This window comes from Natator depressus, chromosome 16, assembly GCF_965152275.1.
Source record: "Natator depressus isolate rNatDep1 chromosome 16, rNatDep2.hap1, whole genome shotgun sequence".
In the NCBI taxonomy this organism is placed as follows: Eukaryota; Metazoa; Chordata; order Testudines; family Cheloniidae; genus Natator; species Natator depressus.
Genome location: NC_134249.1, coordinates 12,291,226 through 12,299,903, shown reverse-complemented (window position 1 = coordinate 12,299,903; position 8,678 = coordinate 12,291,226). Strand labels below are relative to the sequence as shown.

General features: G+C 41.2%; 1 long non-coding RNA gene across 1 annotated transcript in view; it reads right to left on the bottom strand.

The window, feature by feature from the left end:
- Positions 1-3,259: 3,259 nt before the first annotated feature.
- LOC141999780 (uncharacterized) overlaps positions 3,260-8,678 on the bottom strand; it is a 28,425-nt gene continuing 23,006 nt past the window's right edge. Inside the window, exon 3 of the long non-coding RNA XR_012642069.1 lies at positions 3,260-3,445. This is a non-coding gene — a long non-coding RNA (uncharacterized LOC141999780). The remainder of the gene's footprint in view (positions 3,446-8,678) is intronic.

The window sequence follows — 8,678 nt, the reverse complement described above, 5'->3', positions numbered from 1 at the left end:
GTATATATATCCCAAATGAGATCATTCACATATAATTTAATTATGGTACTTCCTAGAGGCCTGCTTAAGATCAGCTTCCCATTGTGCTGAATGCTGCATACATTAAGACACATTCCCTGCCCCAAAAAGCTTTATATATAAATATATTCCCAGGGCCAGATTTTTCCTTTAAGCAGAGACCTGAGCAACAGGGTGTGTATATTAGCATTATTTCAACAGCTGCTGCTGTAATCAGGTTATATTGCCTCAGAATTCCCCATTTTCTACAGTATTCAGTGCAGCTCTGGGCATCTGGGCATATAAATGTTTCAAAGCACAAGGTATTGAGAATGTCAGGTTCTCATTAGGAAAGGACAAAGAGGTTCAGATAAAATAAGAGCAAGCCTGAAACTTTTCCAAACCTTTGAAACTTTTTTGAGCTTGGAAGTTGGGGTAAACCTTTTCTTCTTCATTTTCATAAATCGCTGTAGCACTTTCTGGCTCTGGTTAGGGTAGGGTGAGAAGTGTTGAAATATTGAAGATGTCACTTCTCACGCGATTTTCAGTCCAAGTGGAAGAAGAAAGTGCCAGGAGAGCCTAGCATCAGCAGGATGATATTTCAAACTCAAATTTCTCAGCATATATTTCCAGTTTAAATGTTCAGAATCTGGAGAATCTTCAGACAGACGTAGTATTTTTTAAGGGTCTCCTATAAACCAAAACCTTTTGGGGTTTACACCATCTCTACATTTATTGTCACGTAGGTCAAATAGGTGCAGTTCACTATGTACCATGTTAGTGATGAACTGTATTATTCAGAAACACAGAACGGAACCCAAACCCTTTCGGTGTGAATTCCTGTCTGCAGTGGAGTCTAGATTCTAATGCAGCTAAAATCCCCAATTATAGTAAAAGGCACTTGCAGTACAGGTTATTTTGATGGACATAATACCCCAAACTAAGCTTTTTACCATCTGTTCCTCCCTAAATTTTGAAAGCAAAGAGAACATATTTCACAACTACGTCAGTGAAAAGTAAGATGAATGCTATTTAAATGCATGTACAACATATGTTCTCTCTTCTATGCCACATTCATCTGCAATTCTTTACTCATTCCTCCGGAGACACAAATCAGTGTGTGTGTTTGTGGAGGAAACGCTTCCCCAGTAGAGTTGGTTTCCTGGGAGACTGGAAAGCTTGTAAATTGCAAATAGGACTCAGCTGTACAAAGTTTCTTTAGGGTTTTTTTCTTCCACAATGCTTTTTCTGGAATTGCTAATTAGAAATGGTCAAAGTGATGGGTATAGACCAGTGGTGGGAAACCTGCGGCCCAGCAGGGCAAGCCACTCGCGGGCCACCAAACCGTTTGTTTGCATTTGCAGTAGCTGAGGTTTGCTGTTCCCGGCCAACGGGAGCTGCGGGAAGTGGCGCAGTTCTCAAACTGTGGGTTGAGACCCCAAAGTGGGTCATGATCCCATTTTAATGGGGTCACCAGGGCCAGCATTAGACTTGCTGGGACCCAGGGCTGAAGATGAAGCCCAAGCTCGGGCCTGAGGTGTTGGGGCTTGGGCTGCGGTGTTGGGGCTCAGGCTGCGGCCCCTCTCCCCCAACCTGAGGCAGTGAGGTCATGGAGTAACTTTGTTGTCAGAAGGGGGTCCTGGTGCAATGAAGTCTGAGAACCCCGGGAAGGACCTGGCCATCTTGCAAATGTAGAAGTGCCTGTTTAGCCACAAAGCTAGATGTGGGGTGGGATTTTTTTGGTGAATAGAATTTTCACTGAAAAACACATTTTTTTGTGGCTTTGAAACTATTCGAGAATTTGGGTTGAATTGGATGAATTGTTTTGGCTGAAAAACCCCTGGATATTTTTTTATATAAAAAAGTCTAAATGTTGTATGTCGACCACTTCAAACATTTCTTTTTCTTTTCATTTCAAAAAAGTGCTTTGTTTTAAATTTGGCCAACTGAAAAAAAAAAAAAGAGTGAAAAATTCCACAAAATGTTTGAATCAAAATGAAAAACGAAGGAAAAATCATTTAGAGTAGACTGAAATGTTTTCATCAATTTGAAATGAGATTTTTTTCATGTTTTTCAGTTTGACAAAACATTTTGAAAAAATTGGTTTTGGTTTGAATCAAACCAATTTTGGGGCGATTTTTCAGTTTGGCCCCCAAACCAAAAAATCCATTTGCTCATCTCTGCACAAAGTATCCAGACACACTGGGGTGAAGGAGTCTGGATTATCCAGCCAAAGGTGGATTTTACTGTTGGAAGGCCCTCCAACTTGCAGCCAGACAGCAGAGAGGACTTAACTGTGGTGAATATAACTGTAGAATTGTATTTTCTGCGTATTATTAATTAGTATTGTTATTTACTTCTATTGTGGCAGCATCTAGGGGTCCCAATTAAAGATCAGGGCCCCATGGTACTAGAGACTGTACAAACACATGACAAAAAGAAAAGGAGTACTTTTGGCACCTTAGAGACTAACCAATTTATTTGAGCATAAGCTTTCGTGAGCTACAGCTCACTTCATCAGATGCATTCAGTGGAAAATACAGTGGGGAGATTTATATACATACAGAACATGAAAAAATGGGTTATCATACACACACGGCTGCTACTCTGAAACATGACAAAAAGATGGTCTATGCCTCAAATAATTTATAGCCTAAGTACTGTACCTGTCCCTTTCCTTGAGTTTGCTGGAGGCAGCTTGCCATTTTTCTGTTCAGTTCAGCTGCAGCTTTTTACAGAGGAGATACACACTGTGCTCTCTCTCAGGAGATGTTTGTTCTTCCTTGTTTGTTGTTATTACAGAATATGAGTGATTTTAGATGACTGAGGTTTTGGGTGCCCAATTTAATACACCTTAAATTTCACCTGATTTCAGGAAGTGCAGCCATCCACAGAAAAATAGGCCTCTTTAAGAGGTACCAGCTTGGGCATAGCAAAGCAGAGGCACATGAAATCATGAGTCATTTTTGAAAATTTTAGACCTAAAGGCTGAAAGATATGGCATGTGTGTTGAAATGGGAGCTTTGTTTGAGTCCTTCACATTGCTTCAGCTGTGACCTGCATCATCATAGTCCATATACAATAGCTTGGCCAGGTGAACCAAATGGAAACCTCCTTTGGACAGTGCACACTAATGCAGGCATGCCCACACACCATCCTTTGCACCCTGCTTGGAGATGCCTCACTAAAGCAAGTGCCCTCCTGCTCGGCATCTCCTTTAGGGAATGCTATGATTTGTTCTCAGTGCTCTCCTACTTCCTCTTGCCATGCCCCCGTGGGTGGAGGGGGACTTCTTCAAGATCTGACACTGGTGTTGAAGGCTAATCATGATGGATGAACTTCCAAAAGTTCCATTCAGGTGCGCCTCTGACGATTTGGCTGCTTATTGAAAAATGATGATCTCCATCCCTTAGTAAGACGCCCAAAGTGGCTAGATCATCGTTTAGTGCTGTGAATTAACACACACAGTTGCGCACGTGCATGAGATCAAAAATCTTCTATTATTTTAATCAGGAGAAAGAGAAAGAAAGAAAGAACAAAAGAAAGTCAAAGAGCATATAGACAGGGACTCGCGAGTAAGAAAAACCAGCAACAACCCCCTTTTCTTAAAAGCAACATAACGTGATTGTATATTTCTAGCTCCACTTCCCATCTGTTCACCTTCCAAAGTGACATTTAAGGGAGTTGAGCTTTGCTACGCTAGAGGCATCAGCAGCACTGGATTGAGTGGATCAGATTCCATTCTGACTCTAAAGCCATTTAAACCTAGCCTAAAGCTCAGCTCTTATTTATTTGTTTGTTTTTCTGCAGCAGAGGTGCCTCGATCACAGAAATGTTGGCATCTGCCCTTTTCTTGTTTGCATCCCTCTCACCTCCCTTCTCCCTAGTCCCCCCTTCATTTCAGTTTAGAGTCAGATCTGTGCTTTTAAAGTCTTTGATTCAGAAAAAACACGTAAGCCTGCGTTTAAGCCCATCCATATTCAGTAAAGCACTTAAGCCTGGGCTTATCAAAGTCAATGGGGATATAAGCATATATCTAAAGTTAAGCACGGGCTTAAGTGATTTGCTGAATCAGGACCTAAAAGCCTGAATCAGCCCAGAATTCTGCTGCGCTAACTCAGTGCCTCCATGCAATAGTGGCTCACAGATGGGTGGTAGTCAGACATACAAGGAGGCCAATCTGAGATTTAAACTATGGGGCTCACTTAAAAACAAACGTCTGATTAAAGCATAAAATCCAAGGGCAGTGTAAAGAAAGTGCAGTAGGACAGACACTCTGGGGATGGAACCTAGGCAGGTAGATAAATTGGTGAGCGTTGAGTTTAGCAGATGAAAGCGTTAAGAGCTATGAGTAGCCCCTGTGCAGGAGCATAAGGGATGGGGAAAGCCTCTGTCCCAAATCACAGTGTAGCCTCATGTAACTGGAAAGGTATCAAGGGGAGAAAAAGCATGGTCTACCGGATAGGGAGTCCAAGACCTGAGTTTTTTTCCCCCAATTCTGCTGTTGATCTGCTGAGTGACCTTGGGCAAGTTACCTCCTGCCTCTGTTTCTCCATCAGTAAAATGGCACCAATCATGCTTTACCTTTCTTTGTAAACCTTTATTCTTTGGACATAAAGGCTACGGTGGGAGCTCTAAATCTGAATTTCCCTGTCTGTGTGTGTGTGTGTTTCAATCCTCAGCCCTAGCGCTGCACCCACATTGGTTTGATTGTACTGACTTATGATACAATTAGAAAATGGAAGTAGCAGCCCACATTGCTTCTGTCTCTCTGTTCTTGCGTCTCCCATGATGTTAGGGCTCTGGCAATGTTTTATTTAAATTGATTTCCTGGAAGTTTATACAGCATGAAAGTAGAAGAAGTGATAAAATATGCACCTTAATTGCAAAAAAAAAAGCCATATATTAATCTCACTAATGTGCTAGATTAAAACTGTAAATGTGCGAGGCTTCAAGGTGGTTACACAGATTTACAGCAAATTTTCCTTCTAAGTGTCTCTGACCAAACTCTGATTTTCCGCTAGCTTGGACTTTACAAATGACTTCTATTTGTTTTATTTGTGTGATTGATATTCCAAGTATAATATTGTCTCAAGGGATTCATTCTTAGTCTGAGGATCCGTTTGTCATGCAGGCTTTCTGTTAGCGTCTTTCGGAATTATTTGTCACACTAGGCTGCTTTAGTGATATCTTGCCACGCTGGGTTCTATTAACAGCTCGAAATGGAGCTTACCCCTTGTGGAGAGAGACAGCCCAAGTCTTTGGCCCACTTAAGACTCAGTTAAACCCTATTTTAAGAACTTGTGTGGGGGAAAGGTTTTGGGGAGACAGCATGGCGTAGTGGATTAAACACTAGACTGGGAATGAGGAGACATGGGGTCTAGGCAAATCACTTCACCGCTGATGTTTTTGTTAATTTTAGAGGTAAGCTCTTTGGGGGCAGGGCATATCCTTTACCTTGTGATTGTACAGCACCTACCACAATGGGGCTCCAAACTTGGCTGGGGCCTCTAGGTGCTACCCAACAATCCATGAATGGTTTTCCTCTATCTCACCTGAGCTCTGATGGGGCCTATATCTGGACTGTAGTAAAAATAATAATAGTTTGTTTCCCCCTCAGAGTAATATTTTGACAAACTGGGTTAGTGCTACTAGGCTCTGAGCTGGGTCAATTTTCTTACTGCAGTTGTTACACTGCATTTTGTTACTGGTGATCTCAGTACTATTTTGTCACAGTGGGCTGTATCAGTCACTGAGGGCTTGTCTACATGGTGAAACTGACCCACAGAACTATAGCAGTATAATTGTACCACTATAGCTATGCTGGTATAATGCTCCATGTAGACACTCTATTCTGGAATAGAAGTGATTAAATTTTGATATAAATATTTAAGAGGAAAAAAGCCAGTAGGAAGTGTGGAGAAACCAGTGCATGTGGGACCCTGAGAGGAGGCAGAGAGGCAGAGTTTTTTGGGCGTAGAGCTCACTGGATTGGCTCATTTGTGTATTTCTGAGCAATTCTGACATTGATCCTGGAAAAATTAGAGAGGCTGAGATGGGACTCGATTAGTAAAGAACTAAAAGAGGGTAATATAAGTAATTCACATCAATATGGTTTCATGGAAAATAGATTATGTCAAACTTCATATCTTTTTTTGATCAGATTCCAGATTTGGCTGATAAAGGGAATAATGTCAATGTACCTAGGCTTCTGTAAGGCATTTGACTTGGTGTCACATGACATTTTGATCTAAGAAACTGCACTAATGCAACATCGACTGGCACACATTCAATGGATTAAAAACTGGTTAACTGATAGATCTCAAATGTAATTGTTAGCAGGGAATCACTGAGCGAGGATGTTTCTAGGGGGTCCTGTAGGGATTGGTTATTGGCTCTATGTTACTTAACGTTTTTATCAATGATCTGGAAGAAAATGCAGAGATTGGTGCAATTGTAAATAATGGAGGGAACAGGTCATGACACAGAGTGAACTGGAACACTTGGTAACTGGGCTCAAGCAAACAATGTATGTTTTATTATGGCTCAATGTAAAGCCATACACCTAGGAACAAAGGACATTGGCCATATTGACATGGGAGACTCTGTCCTGGGAAGCAAATGGCTGAAAATGGCTCAGAAGTCATGGTAGCTAATTAGCTGAACGTGAGCGTCCAGTGCAACATGATGGCTCCAAGAGCTAACATGTTCCTTGGATGTATGAAAGGGAATATTGAGTTAGAAGATTGTATTTGGCACGTGCAACTGCTAACTGAAATACAGTGTCCAATTCAGGTGTCCTAAGGGGTACTTGATCACAGTCTATAAGTACCTACATGGGGAATGGAAATTTGATCACAGAGGGCCTTTCAAGCTAGCAGACAAAGGTATAACAAGATCCAATGGCTGGAAGCTGAAGCTAGACAAATTCATGCTAGCAGTAAGGCAGAGTTTTTTTTTAACAGTGAGGGCATTTAACTATTGGAACCATTTGCCAAAGGTTGTGGTGGATTCTCCATCACAGGACATTTTAAAACCGAGATTGGATATTTTGGTGAAAGATCAGTTCTCATTCCAACAGACATTGATTCCGAGAGGTCCCATTGCCCGTGTTATAGAGGAGGTCGTCCTACGTGATCACAATGGTCCCTTCTGGCCTTGGAGTCTATGAACCCAAAAAAGAAACTGCCTGCTATTTGTTTCTAGCATATACAGGGAAACAGGACTTTAGGTACATTTTTTGGTAAATAAACAAGATTATGCCAAAGACTATAGCTGATTTGTTTCATTGATTTGTCCTCCAAAGACAAACAACCCTGCAAAGCCCCGAAGACTGTCGAATTGGTCAGGCCAAAGGGGTAGGACTGTTTTGCCACATTCATTGTGCTTTGTGTGTCTTAATTCCCGTGATATTAGGATTTGACCCTTTCTGCCCATTTTTTGGCTTCACTTTGGTTTCCACACCATACACTAGCTCTGTTAAGTACCAGTCTTGCTTTAATGCACCGGGAGAAAAAAAACAATCTAAACATTCTTTGCAAATGCTAAGTTATTAAGGTAGCAAATGAATTGAGATGAGAATAAGGAGATGGAGTCAGCCTCTTTTTCAAACACCTTGAGGGTACATTATGTGCAGTTTGCATCATGCAAATACCATGGCCTTGAGGTTTTCCTCACAGCTTTTGTTCATTCTCTCCCATTTCAGCAAGGAGGCAGCAGAAGCAGCAGGAAAAAATAGATGATGTTTTTATCACCACTTCTCCTTCTTCTTCTTTTTTTTTGTAGCTTTTAAAAGTTCACATATTGCATTTTTGACATTATGTAAATTAAACATCACCATGGCATTACCTGAAATAAACTATTATATCACTCCTTTCACGCTGCTGTAGTTAAGATACTGTCAGCACTTCCATTACTAGCCCTTATTTCAAGGAGTTTAAAGCTCAGTTGGGGAAAAAAAATATTTTTAGATGGAAACTTAGTTACAAATTCCCAGCCTGGGAAGGAATTATGTTTTCTACAGATGTAAGTAAAAATTACTTATAGCCACGTTATTGTTCAACTGGGATGAGGAGTCTGGCCCACCAGATGTGCCAATCTCCAAAAGTTTGGATGTTTATCAGAAACTTATCTCAAATGCTCCTTGAATCTACAAAACTAGGTTGGAAATTTCCTGGGGACTGGTTTTCCTGTGGTGGTTTTGGCCTAGAGCAGAGTGTGCACTGGAGCATGGAAATAAAATATATTATTAACAATAATAAAATACCACTAATAAATAACAATAAAGTTAGCTTAACTTTTCTCCAACCTCAATAGAAGTTTAATGCAAGCTTTGTATAGAGATCTAGGTCAATTCTTATTTTAGTGGTTCAGCTATACCCAGTCAAAATACTATATGTCACAGTCCTGGTGGAGCTGCTCCTTGTAGACTCTCACCAGGCAGCTATGTATGGATCTAGGTGCATCTACCCTCCCCTGGATCTGAGTCAGCTTCAGCCACAGTCTTTTGCTCTGGCCTCTCAGGCATGCTTCCTGGGCACAGACTCTATCTTGTAACACTTCTAGGGAATAGGATCTCATGGTCCTGCTGCCCTGGAATCCAGGACCAGTACTGAAGCCCTATGTCATAGAATCATAGAATATCAGGGTTGGAAGGGACCTCAGGAGGTCATCTAGTCCAA